Below are 21,028 nucleotides of genomic sequence, written 5' to 3' on the forward strand. Positions count from 1 at the left end.
AGGGACTCCCGGGATGTCGCACTTTATCAGGGAGGCTTTGAGGGTGTCCTTGTAACGTTTTCTCTGCCCACCTTTGGCTCATTTGCCGTGGACGAGTTCCGAATAGAGCACTTGTTTTGGGAGTCTCGTGTCTGGTGAACAGTGTGGCCTGCCCAGCGGACCTGATCAAGTATGGTCAGTGCTTCAATGTTGGGGATGTTGGCCTGGACGAGGACGCTAATGTTTGTGTGTCTGTCCTTCTAGGGGATTTGTAGAATCTTGCGGAGACATCGCTGGTGGTATTTCTCCAGCGACTTGAGGTGTCTACTGTACATGGTCCACGTCTCTGAGCCATACAGGAGGGCAGGCATTACTACAGCCCTACAGACCATGAGCTTGGTGACAGTTTTGAGGGCCTGGTCTTCAAACACTCTTTTCCTCAGACGGCCGAAGGCTGCACTGGCACACTGGAGGCGGTGTTGGATCTCGTCATCAAATGCCTGCTCTTGTTGATAGGAGGCTCCCAAGATAAGGGAAGTGGTCCATGTTGTCCAGGGCTGCACCGTGGATCTTGATGACTGAGGGGCAGTGCTGTGCGGCGAGGACAGGCTGGTGGAGGATCTTTGTCTTACTGATGTTTAGCGTACGGCACATGCTTTCATACATCTCGGTAAGTACGTTGACTATGTCCTGGAGTTCAGCCTCTGTGTGTGCACAGACGCAGGCGTCATTCGCATACTGTAGCTCGATGACAGAGGTTGGGATGGTCTTGGATCTGTCCTGGAGATGGCTAAAGTTGAACAGCTTCCCACTGGTTCTGTAGTTTAGCTCCACTCCAGCGGGGAGCTTGTTGACTGTGAGGTGGAGCATAGCAGCGAGGAAGATTGAGAAGAGGGTTGGGGCGATGATGCAGCCATGCTTGACCCTGGTCCGGACGTGGATTGGGTCTGTGATGGATCCGTTGGTAAGGATCACGGCCTGCATGTCGTCGTGGAGCAGGCGGAGGATGGTGACGTACTTTTGGGGGCATCCGAAACGGAGGAGGACGCTCCATAAACTCTCGCAGTTGACAGTGTCAAAGGCCTTTGTAAGGTCGAAGAAGGCCATGTATAAGGGCTGGTGCTGTTCCCTGCATTTTTCCTGCAGCTGTCGCGCTGCAAAAATCATGTCCGTTGTGCCCCGGAGGGGATGAAATCCACTCTTAAAGGATCATTTCTATCCATGGAATTATTGGAGATTACTTGGTATGGTGTTTTGTGCTGGCCATGTCACACATAACAACAAAGTGGTAGATTAGTTATTTCACTTTTTAATAAACTTTGCTCATTACTGACCGATAACTCATTTGTCACTGTTGTTTGTAGGTTATTGGTCAGCTTTACCAGTGCTATAAATATAATATTCAACATCTTACTATGCAACACTCTGCAAATACATAACCAATCTTAAGTAGCACATACATTATATTAATCATACATACTTACATAATATAATTGAAAAATGCACACTTTTTCCTGTTCACATTTTAGATTAAAATAATTTATGAGAATGCAAGAGTAAAAATTGACTGATGGCCACCAAGGAATAATTATAAAAAAATTCAATTTAGGCATTCAGATGATGTCCCTTGAAATCATAAGTTCAGTACTACCTTTTGTTCATTGTTTAATAATGATATCTGCTGCTAATTTTATTGGTAGATTGAAGGTTGGTCTTAATTTTTACAATCGTGCTCTCACCATAAATGAATTCTATGGACCTGGGTTTTCCACCACTGTGTTCAAATGCCCCCGATTTTCTGCCCTTTCACTTTATCGGGGGAAAAAATCAGGGGGTAGTGAGTGGAGAAGTGTAAAACCCAACCTTTGTCACAGACCCGTGATGATTTTCACACTGGGGTTTTTGGTGGTGATTTCCTTATTTATTAAGAAAATGTTCTGTCTGCTTTTATGAAAAAAATTAGCACCAGGCTAAGCTTTCTATAAGTTTCATTTCAACATTAAAATATGAATTAAATGGCAAGTAACATGATCTTACAAAGTAAATCAGAAAAAAATAAGATGTGAAAATAAATGCAAATCATGATTTATTGTGCAATATTGCAAGATAAGTCTCAGTTATTAAAGTGCCTTGTCTCTTTTATCATATTTTCAGTTTAAGCATTTTATCAAATACATATCACAAAAGAAGAAAAATGTAAAGAACATAGCAGCAGATATATGTTACAGTTGCATAATGCTTATCTGTACAGAAACACCAACAGGGGCCTAAAATGGTAAATAAAGTTAGAAAAGAGAGGAGGGGAGCAGCTCACATGGTTCTCTGGTAGCCATGGTTGACATCTAGAAATTGATCTAAATTTCAAATAGTAAAGTTCATCATTCAAAGCTGGTGACCACCCACCATCAGGTCTTAAAAACATGTCTCCTTTGCACAGTAAAGAGAAGCCTCACATGAAAGAATTTGGCTTAGTCCAGTTGTACATAAGGCATAAACCTCTTTAACTCAGACATCTTCCAGAGCATGTATATACAAACAGTAGGCTGAGAGCTCCATTTGTCACTACAGAATGGGAATATATCAATGTGTATGGCAAACGGCAAAAGGTCCAACAGTCATTCTTTGGGGAGTCCAATAAAATGTTCACAGACCAAAGTACAGTAAGGTAATGGTAGGGCATATTTCAAAAGAAGCACATCACTTATTTCATCAAGTGAGAAATTAGCCCGACATTAAGACGGATTACAAAAGTTTCTATAGATATGTAAAGAGAAAAAGGTTAGTAAAGACAAACGTAGGTCCCCTGCAGTCAGAATCAGGGGAAGTCATAACGGGGAACAAAGAAATGGCGGACCAATTGAACAAGTACTTTGGTTCGGTATTCACTAAGGAGGACACAAACAACCTTCCGGATATAAAAGGGGTCAGAGGGTCTAGTAAGGAGGGGGAACTGAGGGAAATCCTTATTAGTCGGGAAATTGTGTTGGGGAAATTGATGGGATTGAAGGCCGATAAATCCCCAGAGCCTGATGGACTGCATCCCAGAGTACTTAAGGAGGTGGCCTTGGAAATAGCGGATGCATTGACAGTCATTTTCCAACATTCCATTGACTCTGGATCAGTTCCTATCAAGTGGAGAGTAGCCAATGTAACCCCACTTTTTAAAAAAGGAGGGAGAGAGAAAACAGGGAATTATAGACCGGTCAGCCTGACATCGGTAGTGGGTAAAATGATGGAATCAATTATTAAGGATGTCATAGCAGCGCATTTGGAAAGAGGTGACATGATAGGTCCAAGTCAGCATGGATTTGTGAAAGGGAAATCATGCTTGACAAATCTTCTGGAATTTTTTGAGGATGTTTCCAGTAGAGTGGACAAGGGAGAACCAGTTGATGTGAAATATTTGGACTTTCAGAAGGCTTTCGACAAGGTCCCACACAAGAGATTAATGTGCAAAGTTAAAGCACATGGGATTGGGGGTAGTGTGCTGACATGGATTGAGAACTGGTTGTCAGACAGGAAGCAAAGAGTAGGAGTAAATGGGTACTTTTCAGAATGGCAGGCAGTGACTAGTGGGGTACTGCAAGGTTCTGTGCTGGGGCCCCAGCTGTTTACATTGTACATTAATGATTTAGACGAGGGGATTAAATGTAGTATCTCCAAATTTGCGGATGACACTAAGTTGGGTGGCAGTGTGAGCTGCGAGGAGGATGCTATGAGGCTGCAGAGCGACTTGGATAGGTTAGGTGAGTGGGCAAATGCATGGCAGATGAAGTATAATGTGGATAAATGTGAGGTTATCCACTTTGGTGGTAAAAACAGAGAGACAGACTATTATCTGAATGGTGACAGATTAGGAAAAGGGGAGGTGCAATGAGACCTGGGTGTCATGGTACATCAGTCATTGAAGGTTGGCATGCAGGTACAGCAGGCGGTTAAGAAAGCAAATGGCATGTTGGCCTTCATAGCGAGGGGATTTGAGTACAGGGGCAGGGAGGTGTTGCTACAGTTGTACAGGGCCTTGGTGAGGTCACACCTGGAGTATTGTGTACAGTTTTGGTCTCCTAACCTGAGGAAGGACATTCTTGCTATTGAGGGAGTGCAGCGAAGGTTCACCAGACTGATTCCCGGGATGGCGGGACTGACCTATCAAGAAAGACTGGATCAACTGGGCTTGTATTCACTGGAGTTCAGAAGAATGAGAGGGGACCTCATAGAAACGTTTAAAATTCTGATGGGTTTAGACAGGTTAGATGCAGGAAGAATGTTCCCAATGTTGGGGAAGTCCAGAACCAGGGGTCACAGTCTAAGGATAAGGGGTAAGCCATTTAGGACCGAGATGAGGAGAAACTTCTTCACCCAGAGAGTGGTGAACCTGTGGAATTCTCTACCACAAAAATTGTTGAGGCTAATTCACTAAATATATTCAAAAAGGAGTTAGATGAAGTCCTTTCTACTAGGGGGATCAAGGGGTATGGCGAGAAAGCAGGAATGGGGTACTGAATTTGCATGTTCAGCCATGAACTCATTGAATGGTGGTGCAGGCTAGAAGGGCCGAATGGCCTACTCCTGCACCTATTTTCTATGTTTCTATGTTTCTAACCCGGAGACAGGAACGCGGTGTGCGAGGGTGCTAACCGCAGCACCAAGCAATGCGTAAGGCTAATAGATTATAATGGTCCAGGTTCCTCAATGAAATGCTGCGTCTGTGAGCATGCCCCCCAGACCTCTACCCGCATGATGCAATTTCCCAGTCCAGCCCCGTAAGGAAGTCCGGGAGGCCCCCACCTTCTCCGAGGCTTCCCTGGCGGTAATGCTGCGTGCAGCGAGGGCCAGGAAGATTTGCTGTTCCCCACAAGTGGGAAGAAGAAACCTGAGCCACAACCAAGAGGTCTTGGATTGAAGTGACCAAGGTTGGGAGCAGCAGGAGTGTCACGGCAAAGTCCTGGTTCCAGTACGGGAAACGTAGATCAGCAATGGTCACCACACTTCCTTGTTTAGCCATCTTTTGCAATGCACCTGCTCCTATTCCTTCTTGTCCCTCCTACACTATTCACATCACTTTCCTCACTCCAATCACAACGGAACAACTTTCATGCTCACTGCTTGCACATGTTCACCTGCCACTTCCTCCACTCACTGCAACCAATAACCCCATCCTCATCTCATCTGAGCTGCTCCACTTGCATCTCTTCTCAGTAAACTTCCTCAATTCACACTGTAGGCACTTTCTGCAAATGCTGTCTTACCCCTTGTTATGTATGCTAATCTCACCAATGAGTAAGACTTGTCACCAGGGGACATACCTGTGAGAGACTAAGCATCACCTGTGCACCCTGGGCAAGCAGGTATAAAAGGCAATCCACCATGCTGCTTCCTCACTTTGGAGTTACATTAAAGAGACCAAGGTCACAATGATTTGAGCTTACAACACAGTCTTGTGGAGTTATTCTGAACTTAACAACTGGCGACGAGTTACAGATCACGAACTTTCACGCGGTAATGGCTGCCGTTGGTATTCTTGAGAGATTTGTTGAGGGTGATGATTGGGAAGCCTTCGTTGAGCGTCTCGACCAGTACTTCATGGCCAACGAGCTGGATACGGCTGAGATGGCGGTCAAGCTCAGGGCGATTCTCCTCACCATATGTGGATCTTCAATATATGGCCTCATCAAAAATCTGCTGGCACCAGTCAAACCAACAGACAAGACTTACACAGAACTGTGCACACTGGTTCCGGAACACCTCAAGCCGAAGGAGAGCATCCTAATGGGCAGGTATCGCTTTTACACGCATCATCGCTCCGAGGGCTAGAACGTTGCGAGCTATGTCGCCAACCTAAGACGCCTTGCAGGACCGTGCAAATTTGCCGGATCTTTGGGGGAAATGTTGCGGGACTTTCTCGTGCTTGGAATCGACCACGAGGTCATTCTTCACAAACTGCTGTCTGCCGAATCCCTAGATCTGAACAAGGCCATCACGATAGCCCAGGCTTTCATATCCACGAGCGACAACACGAAACAGATATCTTCACAGCATCGAAGCTCACCGGCAAGCACTGTGCATAAAATAATGCCTTCAGCAGGCAGAACTGTACATGGCAGGGCCTACGCGACTGCAGAAGCCAGGCCTAGGGTGACTCAGAGGTCGCTGTGGCATATCCATTTACACCATGTTGGCGCTGTTGGGGCAGTCATAGAGCCCATCAATGTCGATTCAAGCACTATGTGTGCAAAGGCTGTGGAAAACCTCCAGCGAATGTGCAAGCAACCTCTGACTCACCATGTGGCAGAGTCAGCAGAGGATGACCAATCCAGCGCGGATCATGCTGAACGTGCAGGAGAGGCGACTCAACTGGAGGATGAAGAGGAAGTGTATGGGGTACAAACCTTCACCACCAAAAGCCCTCCGATAATGTTAAAAGTTAAACTTAACGGCATTCCAGTCTCCATGGAATTGGACATAGGGCGAGTCAATCAATCATGAGCCGAAGGCTTTTGAGAAACTGTGGGGCAACAAGGCACAGAGGCCAAAACTGAGCCCGATTCACACAACGCTGCGCACTTACACCAAAGAACTCATACCTGTTATCGGCAGTGCGGCAGTGACAGTATCGTATGACGGAATGGTGCATGATTTACCACTATGGATTGTACCAGGCGATGGCCCAATGCTGTTCGGCAGAAGCTGGCAAGGAAAGATCCGATGGAACTGGGACGACATCAAAGCACTGTCTTCGGTGGATGCCGCCTCGTGCGCCCAGGTGCTAAACAAATTCCCGACGTTATTTGAGCCAGGCATCGGCAACTTCACAGGCACCAAAGTGCAGATCCATCTTGTTCCTGGGGCACGGCCCGTTCATCACAAGGCCCAAGCAGTCCCATATATGATGCAAGAGAAAGTCGAGATCGAGCTGGATAGACTTCAACGAGAGGGAATCATACCGCCAGTCGAGTTCAACGAGTGGGCCAGTCCAATCGTGCAGGTGCTAAAGAGCAATGGGACGGTCAGAAGCTGCGGGGACTACAAGGTAACGATCAACTGAGTCTCGTTACAGGACCAGTACCCACTACCCAAAGCGGAGGACCTATTCGCAACGCTAGAGGGGGAAGTCGTTCACCAAGCTAGATCTAACCTCTGCCTACATGACACAGGAGCTGGCTGAACAGTCAAAGAAGTTGACGTGCATCAACACGCACAAAGGACTGTTCATGTACCACAGATGCCCTTTTGGGATTCGCTCGGCTGCGGCCATCTTCCAGAGGGACATGGAGAGTCTGCTGAAATCGTTTCCATGCACCGGGGTGTTCCAAGACGACATCTTGATCACTGGTTGCAACACCACCGAACAATTGCACAACCTGGAAGAGGTTCTAAAGCATTTGGACAGAGTGGGACTCAGGCTGAATCGCTCGAAGTGTATTTTCCTGGCGCAGAGGTCGAATTTCTGGGGAGAAAGATTGCAGCAGACGGCATCAGACCCACGGACTCCAAGACGGAGGCCATCAAAAATGCACCCAGATGATAAAATGTGACAGCTGCGTGCTTTCCTGGGACTCCTCAACTATTTTGGTAACTTTCTACCGGGGTTGAGCACTTTGCTGGAATCCTTGCATTTATTGCTACACAAGGGTGACGGCTGGGTTTGGGATAAATCTCAAGAGATAGCCTTTAATAAGGCCAGAAACCTGCTATGCTCTAACAAGTTACTTGTATTGTACAACCCATGTAAATGTTTAGTACTAGCTTGTGATCGTACGGGGGGTTGGTTGTGTGTTACAGCAAGCAAATGTGTCAGGCAAACTGCAACCGGTTGCATATGCATCCAGAAGTTTATCCAAGGCTGAAAGAGCTGACAGTATGGTTGAGAAAGAAGCATTAGCATGTGTATACGGGGTTAAGAAAATGCACCAATACCTATTTGGTCTCCGGTTCGAGCTCGAAACTGACCACAAACCGCTTACTGCACTACTCTCAGAAAGCAAAGGAATCAACACGAATGCTTCATCCCGCATCCAAAGATGGGCACTAACATTATCTGCGTATGACTATATAGTCCGCCACAGGCCAGTCACTGAGAACTGTGCTGGTGCCCTCAGTCGGCTACCATTGCCCACCACTGGGGTGGAAATGGCACAACCCACAGATTTGCTTCTAGTAATGGATGCTTTTGAGAGCGAGAGGTCACCCGTCATGGCTCGCCAGATCAGGACCTGGACTAGCCAAGACCCTGTGCTATCACTAGTAAAAAGCTGCATTGGGAGCTGGTCGGCGATTCCTGGGGAAATGCAAGTTGAAATTAAGCCGTTCCACCGACGTAAGGATGAATTGTCCATCCAATCGGATTGTCTCCTATGGGGTAATCGAGTGGTTTTGCCAAAAAAAGGCAGGGAAATGTTTATACGCGACCTACACAGTACCCACCCAGGCATAGTCATGATGAAGGCTATCGCCAGGTCGCAGGTCTGGTGGCCCGGCATTGACTCGGAATTGGAGTCATGCGTTCACCAATGCAACACTTGCTCACAGTTGAGCAACGCACCCAGGGAGGCCTCACTGAGCCTGTGGTCATGGCCCTCCAATCCGTGGTCCAGGGCCCACATAGATTTCGCTGGCCCCTTTCGAGGAAAGATGTTTCTAGTAGCAGTGGATGCTGCAGAGTTGTTAATGAAAAGAGCACTCAAAACCAGGCTCTCCTTAGTCCATCCGGATCTCAATGATCACATAGAAACCCGGCGGCACCGGCATAACATGTACCACGATCGCGTGGCTGTATCACGTGACATTGAGGTTAATGCTCCTGTGTTTGTTCTCAATTACGGTCATGGTCCCAAATGGATTGGCCTGCACTGTTTTAGCTAAGGAGGGGAATAGAGTGTTTAGAGTTAAAATGTTGAATGGGCAAACGTGCAGAAAGCACTTGGATCAGACCAAACTGCAATTCACTGACAATCAAGAACATTTTGAAGAAGACTTCACCCTCTATAATCCACCAACACACAACCAACCAGCAATCGACCTCGCTGTCAACCACGAGGATGAACCCACCATGCCCGACAGTCCGATCAGACCAGCCACACCACAGTGCAGCCATGATCCGACCAACTCATCCGATCAACCAGGGAATGCAGATCGCCAGATCACCTCAACCTGTAAATAACTCATACATAAGACTTTGGGGGGGGGCGGGGTGATGTTATGTATGCTAACCTCACTAGTGAGTAAGACTTGCCATCAGGGGGCACCTGTGGGAGACCTAAGGGCCATCTGTGCACCCTGGGCAGGCAGATATAAAAGGCAATCCACCATGCTGCTTCCTCACTTTGGAGTTACATTAAAGAGACCAAGGTCACAATGGTTTGAGCTTACAACACAGTCTTGTGGAGTTATTCTGAACTTAACACTCCTTGTGCAGGAGAAGAGTACACAGGATGCCACGGAGAGAGCGAGGTCTGGAGGGGGACTACCAGAGTTCCTGCGGAGGAGGAGGAAGAGGAGGAGGAAAGGGCCCTGGAAATGAGTGGCACCTCTGAACATTGGTGATGGCGAGGTTGGGTTGTACAGGGAGGAGGATGATGGATTTAAACACCCTCTCATCTCCCACAACCAACTGTACCTTCAGCTAACTTCAACACATCAACCAGCATGGTCAAGTGCTTCATGTGCACATTTATATTTTCCAACTACCATCACAAGATCTTCACCCTTTCCTCTTTCCTCCAGGGCCCTCCCATGAAGAACCTGAGCCTCTGCCCACAGAGGAAGACGACTCCTTGGAGGATCTTATCCTTCCTGAGGACCCACGGTCACAAACTACATGTGTTGCAGCCACCAGCACAGACACTGGCACAGAGTGGGTGTGTTAGTCAGATAGTTCAGCCAGCACCTGGTGAGCCTCAGAGCGCCAGTGAGCAGGAGCAGTTAGTGGTCGAGTCAGTCGAGGAGAATACGTGTTGGTGGGCACTGACCTCCCCAAGCTCTGCTCAGCAGGACAGAGATATAGAACTGCGGAGGGCCAGCCATGGAAAGGAGAATACTGGAGCCACAAGAACAGATGTGCGAGGTGTTGCAGCCCTGCCAGGCACTCTATCCACTGTGGCAGGGAGAATGCAGGAGTTCACTTCTGTCATCTGCGGGGTGCTTTAACTGGGCTTCTCAACTGTGAAATGTACCCTGGAGCTTGTGGCCACCTCCAGGGATACTGCAGTCGGGCCATGCAGTCGGGTCCCACAGCAGGAGTCAGTGCAAACAGCCTTTGCGGCATTTATAGAGGCTCAAACGGCTGCAATACCGCTTCTGGCCTCCAACGTCTGTTCCACATCAGAGTAAATCGGACCTTAAAAGAACATAGGAACAGAAGTAGGCCATTAAGCCCCTCGAGTATGTTCTGCCATTCAATGAGATCATGGCTGATCTGCAATCTAACTCCATATACCCGCCTTTCGCCCATATCCCTTAATAGTTTGGTTAACATAAAGCTATCAATCTCAGATTTAAAATTAACAATGATGTAGCATCAATTATCGTTTGTGGAAGAGAGTTCCAAACTTCTACCACCCTTTGTGTGTAGAAGTGTTTCCTAATTACACTCCTGAAAGATCTGTCTCTAAATTTTAGACTATGCCCCTAGTCCTAGAATTCCCAACCAGCGGGAATAGTTTTCTCTATCTACCCTATCTGTTCCCCTTAATGGGCCCTTGGTTGATGCATAAGGTTCACCCATTTCTCAGCAATATGCCAGCGGTGCGTCATTTCATACTGCCGAGACCGAAGAGAACAAAATTGTTTGATTTTTTTCGGCATTATGTCGGTGTTATGCCAGCCGTATGCAGCGGGCGGTAACATCGTGGTCAATCCAAATCGATATTCTCTTCAATGAACGGCGCGGCACTGCGCATGCACGATTTTTTCCCCCCATTTTTTTCATAGAAGCATTTTACCACGATTTCGGGGGTCAGGGGTCACCGCGCACATGCAGTGACTTAAAGAGGAGGGAGAGAGTGAGAAGGAGCAGCAAACTAGTCGACGGGCAGTTACTTTAAAAGCACATTGCAGAGTTAAAAAATGTTCATAACAACCAATAATTCTACAGTTTGAAGAATAAGAAGACATATATTACAAAGCAAAAATCATAACAACATAAATATTATGGAAATGTTTAAAAAAAAATCAAAGCGCAGGAACATTGAAAAGGACGGCAGATTGAGGGCGCCCACCTTCGATGAGATGGAATTACCTACCCTTCTCGAGAATATTACAGAGAGGTACTCGGACCTAACAAAGGGTGGTCGTGGAAAGTCCCCACGCCCCGCCCAAAGGAGTACAACAGAATATGGGACAAGATCGGAGAGGCTGTGTCCTCCACAAGTACCATGGTACACACCAGGGAAAGGTGTCGTAAGAGGTGGAACGAGCTGGTGAGGGACGCAAGAGTAAGTAATGGTTTTATTTATGCTCCCCCGCCCCACCCCATGTGCCATGTGCCATGTGCCATGTGCCATGTGCTATGTGCCATGTAAATGTAGGTTCCATGTCACACGGATGATGTTATTTATCTTAAGGTTACGGCGATGTATTTGTGCTTTCAGGCAACGACAAGAGGATCAACGAAGTGTTTTTTAATGTATGTGTGTGTGTGTGACCCTGTGTCTGTGTGTGCGTGTGTGTGTGTGTGTGTGTGGTGTGTGTGTGTGTGAGACCCTGTGTGTGTGTATATGTGTGTGTGTGTGTGTGTGTGTGAGACCCTGTGTGTGTGTGTGTGTGTGTGTGTGTGTGTGTGTGACCCTGTGTGTGTGTGTGACCCTGTGTGTGTGTGTGTGTGTGACCCTGTGTGTGTGTGTGTGTGCGTCTGTCTGTGTGTGTGACCCTGTGTCTGTGTGTGTGTGTGTGTGTGTGTGTGTGTGGTGTGTGTGTGTGTGTGAGACCCTGTGTGTGTGTATGTGTGTGTGTGTGTGTGTGTGTGACCCTGTGTGTGTGTGTGTGTGTGTGCGTCTGTCTGTGTGTGTGACCCTGTGTCTGTGTGTGTGTGTGTGTGTGTGTGTGGTGTGTGTGTGTGTGTGAGACCCTGTGTGTATGTATGTGTGTGTGTGTGTGTGTGTGTGTGTGTGTGTGAGACCCTGTGTGTGTGTGTGTGACCCTGTGTGTGTGTGTGTGTGTGTGACCCTGTGTGTGTGTGTGTGCGTCTGTCTGTGTGTGTGACCCTGTGTGTGTGTGTGTGTGTGTGTGTGTGACCCTGTGTGTGTGTGTGTGTATGCGTCTGTCTGTGTGTGTGACCCTGTGTGTGTGTGACCCTGTGTGTGTGTGTGTGTGTGTGTGTGTGCGTCTGTCTGTGTGTGTGACCCTGTGTGTGTGTGTGTGTGTGTGTGTGTGTGTGCGTCTGTCTGTGTGTGTGACCCTGTGTGTGTGCGATGTTAAATGGATTGAAGATTTTTACTTTCATTCACTTTACTTTCTGCAGAAGAAGATATCTGCAATAGCAGCCGATCAGTGGCGTACGGGGGGAGGACCCGCCCCGCAACCCAGGAGCCTCTGACTGAAATCGACATCCGTGCCCTGTCCCTGGTTAGGGATAGCAACCGTGCCACCACCGGCATTGGAGCTGACCCAATTACACAGGATGGTAAGTTGAATAAAATGCAGTCTGTGTTGTGGTCCTGTAATGTAACTGTAACTGTAATGTTGGCTTGATATAATGTAATGTACGTTTATTGCAATGTAATGTTGGCCTCATGTTGGGGCATGTAACACAATGCATATATGTATTGTCTGTTTGCGATGTGTAATCCAGTATTGCAGCAGTGTTGGACATTTAAGTAAGACTGCGATAAGTCACTGTAATATGTACTCATGTAAACCTGACCCCTCCCCTGGCGCCAAGCATTTTAAATGTTGTTTTGTACTTCCAGACTCGGATGATTCAGACCACACTGACACAGAGAGACCAGACGACAGACCCACTGCCTCCACCTCTGGCATCACCCAGCCCTTTCCTGATTTCACCACTGGCAGAGATGATGAAGACGAAGAGGAAGAGTGTAATGTATTTAACCCTGTGTAACCTGCATGACACCTGACCACCAGAGGGTGCACCTGTTGGAGTCCCAAGGGATCGCAGCATTCCTTGGGAGCACAGTATATAAGCAGGCCACCCACGAGCTACCTGCTCTCTAGAGTCTCATTAAAGGAGCTAAGGTCACACTTGCTCATTGTACACAGTACTCAGTTTCATCTTTGTTATGAGTGTACCAATTGGCGACGAAGTAACGAACAACCACGCAAAAATGCAAAGAACAGTCGGTATCCTGGAGAAGTTCTCAGAAGGGGAGGCCTTTGTGGGGAGACACGACCAATACTTGGTGGCCAACGAGTTGGAGGGGGATGAGAATGCCACTAAACAAAGGGCGATCCTCCTAACTGTCTGTGGGGCAACAACCTATGGCCTCATGAAGAATTTATGGCCCCGGCAAAACCAACAGAGAAATCCTACGAAGAATTGTGTAGGCTAGTCCGGGAGCACCTAAATCCTAAGGAAAGCATTTTGATGGCGAGGTATCGGTTCTACACGTGTCAATGATCGCAGGGCCAGGAAGTGATGAGCTATGTCGCCGAACTAAGGCGCCTCGCAAGACTAGAACAAATGCTCAGAGACTTTTTTGAACTGGGCATTGGACATGAAACAATCCTTCACAAACTGTTGACTGTAGAAACTCCGAATCTAAGTAAAACCATAACGATAGCCCAGGCATTTATGTCCACCAGCGACAACACCAAACAGATTTTGCAGAGTAAAGAAGTTTCGGCCAGTACTGTGCATAAAGCAACGTCGGTCTCGAGCAGAAATGTACAGGGCAGAACGTATATGCCGGCTGCTGTGGCCCGACCTCAATTGACCCAGAGTCCTCCATCAATCATTAATGCGAGGCAGTTAGCACCTTGTTGGCACTGCGGAGATGATCCATCGGCCCCATCAATGTCGCTTCAAACACTATGTGTGCAATGGTTGCAGAACAATGGGACACCTCCAACGAATGTGCAGGCGAGCTGCAAACCCTGCAAACCACCACGTTGCAGAGGACGATCGATCCACAGTGGATCAGGCTGAATTAGAGACTCATACAGAGGAGCCAGAAGTTTATGGGGTACACACATTCACTAAGAAATGTCCACCAATAATGTTGAAAGTTGAACTGAACGGTATTCCAGTATCTATGGAACTCGACACGGGGGCAAGTCAGTCCATAATGAGTAAAAAGGCCTTCGACAGGCTGTGGCGTAAAAAGGCACACAGGCCCAAGCTAAGCCCCATTCACACCAAACTAAGGACTTACACCAAGGAACTAATCCCTGTAATTGGCAGTGCTGAAGTCAAAGTCTCCTATGACGGAGCAGTACACGAACTTCCGCTGTGGATTGTACCAGGGGATGGTCCCACGTTGTTTGGCAGAAGCTGGCTGGGAAAAATCCGTTGCAACTGGGACGACATCCGAGCGCTTTCGGTCTGTCAACAATGCCTCATGTACATAGGTTCTAAGCAAGTTCCCATCACTATTCGAGCCAGGCATTGGAAGCTTCTCGGGGGTGAAAGTGCAGATCCATTTGGTTCCCGGTACGTGACCGATCTACCACAAGGCACAGGCGGTACCGTACATGATGCGTGAAAAAATGGAAATTGAGCTAGATAGGTTACAACGTGAAGGCACCATTGTGCCGGTGGAATTCAACGACTGGGCCAGTCCGATTGTCCCGGTATTTAAGCAGGACGGCACGGTTAAAATTTTCGGGGACTAAAAAATAACGATTAAATGTTTTTCGCTGCAGGACCAGTACATGGGAGATGACCTATTTGCGACCCTGGCTGGAGGAAAGACGTTCACCAAGCTGAACCTGACCTCGGCCTACATGACGCAGGAGCTGGAGGAGTCTTCGAAAGGCCTTACCTGCATCAACACGCACAAAGGTCTGTTTATCTACAACCGGTGTCCGTTCGGGATTCGGTCGGCCACGGCAATCTTCCAGCGGAACATGGAGAGCCTGCTAAAATCGGTTCCTTGTACAGTGGTTTTCCAGGACAACATATTGGTTACAATCGGGACACCACGGAGCACTTGAAGAATCTGGAAGAGGTGCTTAGTCGGTTGGATCGCGTGGGACTCAGGTTGAAATGCTTGAAGTGTATTTTCCTGGCACAGGACGTTGAGTTCTTGGGAAGAAGAATCGCAGCAGATGGTATCAGACCCACCGACACCAAGACGGAGGCCATCAAGAAAGCGCCACGACCACAGAACGTGACGGAGCTGCGGTCATTCCTGGGACTCCTTAACTATTTCGGTAATTTCCTACCTGGGTTAAGCACCTTGCTAGAACCCCTACATACAGTTGTACAGGGCCTTGGTAAGGCCACACCTGGAGTACTGTGTACAGTTTTGGTCTCCTAACTTGAGGAAGGACATTCTTGCTATTGAGGGAGTGCAGCGAAGATTCACCAGACTGATTCCCGGGATGGTGGGACTGACCTATCAAGAAAGACTGGATCAACTGGGCTTGTATTCACTGGAGTTCAGAAGAATGAGAGGGGACCTCATAGAAACGTTTAAAATTCTGACGGGTTTAGACAGGTTAGATGCAGGAAGAATGTTCCCAATGTTGGGGAAGTCCAGAACCAGGGGACACAGTCTAAGGATAAGGGGTAAGCCATTTAGGACCGAGATGAGGAGAAACTTCTTCACCCAGAGAGTGGTGAACCTGTGGAATTCTCTACCACAGAAAGTTGTTGAGGCCAATTCACTAAATATATTCAAAAGGGAGTTAGATGAAGTCCTTACTACTCGGGGGATCAAGGGGTATGGCGAGAAAGCAGGAATGGGGTACTGAAGTTTCATGTTCAGCCATGAACTCATTGAATGGCGGTGCAGGCTAGAAGGGCTGAATGGCCTGCTCCTGCACCTATTTTCTATGTTTCTATGTTTCTATACGCCACTGCGCAAGGCAGATGACTGGGTATGGGTGAATTCATAAGAAGCTGCCTTTAAGAAAGCCAGAAATCTGTTGTGTTCAAACAAACTGCTTGGCCTACATAACCCTTGTAAACGATTAGTGCTAGCTTGCGATGCGTCGTCATACGGGGTTGGGTGTGTGTTACAACAGGCTAATGAATCGGGGATTTTGCAACTGGTCGCTTATGCGTCCAGGAGTTTGTCCATGGCCGAAAGAGCCTACAGCATGATTGAACAAAAGGCTCTGGTGTGCATCTACGGGGTGAAAAAAATGCATAGTACTTATTTGGCCTCAAGATTGAGCTTGAAATTGACCACAAGCCGCTCATATCGCTGTTCTCTGAGAGCAAAAGGATTAATACCAATGCCTCTGCCTGCATCCAAAGATGGGCGCTCACGATGTCGGCATACAACTATGTAATCCGCCACAGACCGGGCACAGAGAACTGCGCAGATGTTGTCAGTCGGCTGCCATTGCCCACCACTGGGGTGGAAATGGCACAGTCAGCGGACTTGCTCATGGTCATGGAGGCATTCGAGAACGAGAAGTCCCCCCGTTACGGCCCGCAAGATCAAGACCTGCACCAGCCAGGATCCTTTACTGTCTTTGGTAAAAACTGTGTCCTCCATGGGAGCTGGTCCGGTGCCCCAGTGGAGATGCAGGAGGTGATTAAGCCGTTCCACAGACACAAAGACGAGTTGTCCCTGCAGGTGGACTGTCTGTTGTGGGGTAATCGCGTGGTCTTGCCCAAGAAAGGCAGAGATATGTTCATTTGCGAACTGCACAACACCCACGCAGGCATTGTAATGATGAAAGCCATAGCCAGATCACATGTGTGGTGGCCTGGCATCGACTCAGATTTAGAGTCATGCGTGCGCCAGTGCAACACTTGCTCTCAGCTGAGCAATGCACCCAGAGAAGCACCGCTAAGTTTGTGGTCACGGCCCTCCAAACCGTGGTCGAGGATCCACGTAGACTATGTGGGCCCATTTCTAGTCAAAATATTTTTGGTTGTCGTGGATGCTTACTCAAAATGGATTGAATGTGCAATAATGTCAGTAAGCACATCCACAGCCACTAATGAAAGTCTACGAACCATGTTTGCCACGCACGGCTTGCTTGATGTCCTCGTCAGTGACAATGGGCCGTGCATCACCAGTGCTGAATTCAAGGAATTCATGACCCACAACAGGATCAAACACGTCACATCTGCTCTGTTCAAGCCTGCATCCAACGGCCAGGCAGAACGGGCAGTTCAGACCATCAAACAAAGCTTGAAACGTGTGTCGGAAGGCTCCCTGCAGACCTGGTTGTCCCGAGTGCTGCTCAGCTACCGCACCAGACCCCACTCACTCACCGGGGTTCCCCCAGCCGAGTTGCTCATGAAAAAGCCGCTCAAAACAAGGCTCTCTCTTGTCCACCCTGATCTCCATGATCACGTGGAGGGCAAGCGGCATCAACAAAGTGTGTACCATGACCGCGCAAATTTGTCACGCGATATTGAGATCAATGATCCCGTGTTTGTGCTCAATTATGGACATGGTCCCAAATGGCTCGCTGGCACGGTCATAGCCAAAGAGGGGAGTAGGGTATTTCAGGTCAAATTGGCCAATGGACAAACGCACAGAAAACACTTGGACCAAATCAAATTGCGGTTCACCAACAGTTACGAATAACCCGAAGAAGACACCACCAACTTTGACCCTCCAACACACACACAAGTGGCAACTGACATCACGGTTGACCACGATGCCGAACTCACCATCCCCAGCAGCCCAGCAAGACCGGCTGCCCAACAGCCCAGTGAAGAACTGACCAACTCACCCACACCTGCATTTGTACTGAGACAATCGACAAGGGAGCGTAAAGCCCCAGATCGTCTCACCTTGTAAATAAGTGTACTGTTGACTTCACGGGCGAATGATGTAATGTATTTAACCCTTTGTAACCTGTATTGCAACCACCAGAGGGCCTACATGTTGAAGTCCCAAGGGATCCCAGCATCCCTTGAGAGCACTGTATGTAAGCAGGCCACCCACAAGGTACCTGCACTCTGGAGTCGTATTAAGGTCACACTTGCTCATTGTACACAGTACTCAGTTTTATCCTTTATTATGAGTGTACCAAAGAGGAAGAGCCACTGATCCTCGAGTCAGTGGAAGTAGTAGTGAGGGTGGAGATGGAGGAGGATACACCAGCTCCATGTGGGCCAGCTGGAACATCCTCCACCACAGAGTCTGTATTCAGGGGATTCCCCCATGGCTCCTCATGCACAGCAAGGCACCCCAGTGTTCCAGTGCCTTTGCCGCAGTGACAGAGGTTGGTGCAGAAAAGGTCGGTTGCTGTACTAGGTGTGCATCAGGTCATGGTGCATCTGTCACAGGCCAGCGTCGACATAGATCGAGAGCTGCTCAAGTCCATGGCTACGACAGCTGCAAACATCGCGACTCTATCAGAGCGACAGTCGGAGGATATGTCGTGTATGATCTCCGCGATGGAGTGAACCGTTGACGCCGTCGAAGGCATGCGGCAATCGACGGGATCGGGACATGGCGTGGAACGCCCCCACCCCCGTGCCATAGTAGTCAGGTTGACAGCACCTGAGGGTGGGGAGCTGACAGCATCAGCCAGCCCTGAAGCCATGCCTTCCACATCATGAGCTTTTCCTGAGGCCCCGTTTATTGTGGCTGCAATGTCTGACCCCCAACAACAGCAACAGCACTCGGGGTGCACTGCTGCATGCCGGCTAGGTACCACCACAGGGAGGTCCAGGCTCAGGGGCACTAGGAATGGGAAGGGCAGGAGTAAGAAAGGGGGAAATAGTCCCAAGAGTGGTGTAGCATGTGGTCGGGGGCGAGGTTGTGGCCGAGGCCAGTAAAGTGTCTTTTATTGTACTTATTCAATGAATAATTGAAGTTTGATTTGTAAAAGTTTCTTAAAGTTGTTAAAAGTTTGTTAAAGTTGTTATTAAAGTGTTAAAGTTGTTACAGTTGTTTTCTAGTTATAAGTTTTACAAAGCTTTAACATTGTTGTATATTTTTGATATTTTTACATAAAAGTTTGAATTGAATTTCAGCACTTTTGTGGTGTCAAACTTTTGAGCTAACAGTCATCAGGATCCCAAAATGCAGCTCTCCACATTCAAGCAAAGCATTCATTTATAAACCTTCTCACATCTGGTTCCTCCATTAGACAGGCAGTCAGCAAAACAGGCTGAGCTAGTGTAGGCCCCATTCTTTTAAAATCTCCACAATATTTTTCAATGAAAAAAATATAACTAAAATGTCTTCTATCTTAATAAGTTACTCAGTACCAATAAAAATACCTTTTCCACTTTAAATCGCACTGTAAAATCACTGTTCACCTCAGAAATACAGAAGTGCTGCTTTAGCTGACAGTTCCCGATTTCCAAAATGGCGGCTCTGTGCACTCCGCCCTTTCCCGCCCACTTCACATCGCATAAACCCACCTTTTCCAGGACGGTATGCAGCTCCGGTGGCATGTCGGCGGTATGCGATGAAAATTGGACTTTTTGGACAGTATGTGGGCAGTCCTGCACGGCGGATGGTGTGCATACCGCTCGACAGTATGTCAATGATGAATATTCCGCTGAGCGATAAGTCGGCAATATGTAGGTGTTTTCTTCATAAAAATCGCATTTAACTGTCGATCAATTTCGGGCCCAATATCTTGAAAACTTCGATCATTCTGGTAAATCTACGCTGCACTCCCTCCAAGGCCAATATATCGTTCCTTGTGGTGCCAGAACTGCTCACAGTACTCCAGGTGTGGTCTAACCAGGGCTTTATATAACTGCAGCATAACTTCTACCCCCTTCTACTCCAGTCCGCTAGATATAAAGACCAGCAATAATTAGACTTTTTGATTATTTTCTGTACCTGTTCATGACATTTTAATGATCCTGGACCCCCTAGTCTCTTTTGACCTGCACTGTTTTGAGCTTTTCACCATTCGAAAGTACCCTTTCTATCCTTTTTAGGTCCAAAGTGGATGACATCACATTTGCCTACATTGAAATCCATTTGCCACAGTTTTACCCATTCACTTAATCTGTTGCTATCCCTTTGTAATGTTATACTTTCATCTACATTGCCTACAATGCCACCTATCTTTGTGTCATTGGCAAATTTGGATATCTGACTTTCCATGCCATCATCTAAGTGGTTAATAAATACTGTGAATAGTTGAGGCCCCAACACAGATCCCTGTGGGACACCACTAGTCACATCCTGCCAATTTGAGTACATACTCATTATCCCTACTGCCTGTCTCCTGCCGCTCAGCCAATTTCCTGACCAGGTCAATAATTTGCCCTCGATTCTGTGGGCTTCTACTTTAGTTATCAGTCTCTTATCAAACACCTTTTGGAAGTCCATATAAATAACATCCATAGACATTTCCCTGTCCATTACTTTAGTCAGCTCCTCAAAAAATGCAATCAGGTTTGTCAGGCATGATCTACCCTTTACAAATCCATGCTGGCTATTTCGGAAGGATTGGCAGAAAGGACAAGGAGGTGGGGTAGTTCTGTTAATAAAGGATGAGAACAGTGCGGCAGTGAGAAATGATACTGGCTCAGAAGAACAGAATCAGTTTGGTGGAAATAAGAAATAATTAGGCAAAGAAGTCACTGATGGGAGTGGTCTATAGGCCCCCTAACAGTAGCTGCACTGTAGGAATAATGGAGGCTTGTAAGAAGGGTACTGCAATAATTATGGGCGTTTTTAATCTTCAAAAAGATTGGACAAATCAAATTGGCAAAGGTAGCCTTGAGGATGAGTTCATAGACTGTATTCAGGATGGTTTCTTAGAACAATATGTTGTGGAATCAACCAGGGACCTATTGTAGATCTGGTAATGTGTAATGAGACAGGATTAATTAATTATCTCATAATAAAAGATCCTACAGGGAAGAGTGATCATAACATGTTAGAATTTCAAATTCAGTTTGAGCTTGAGAAACTTGGGTCTCAAACTAATGTGCTAAACTTAAATAAAAGCAATTACAAAGGTATGAAGACAGAGTTGTCTAAAG

Source organism: Pristiophorus japonicus, chromosome 1 (assembly GCF_044704955.1).
Source record: "Pristiophorus japonicus isolate sPriJap1 chromosome 1, sPriJap1.hap1, whole genome shotgun sequence".
In the NCBI taxonomy this organism is placed as follows: domain Eukaryota; kingdom Metazoa; phylum Chordata; class Chondrichthyes; family Pristiophoridae; genus Pristiophorus; species Pristiophorus japonicus.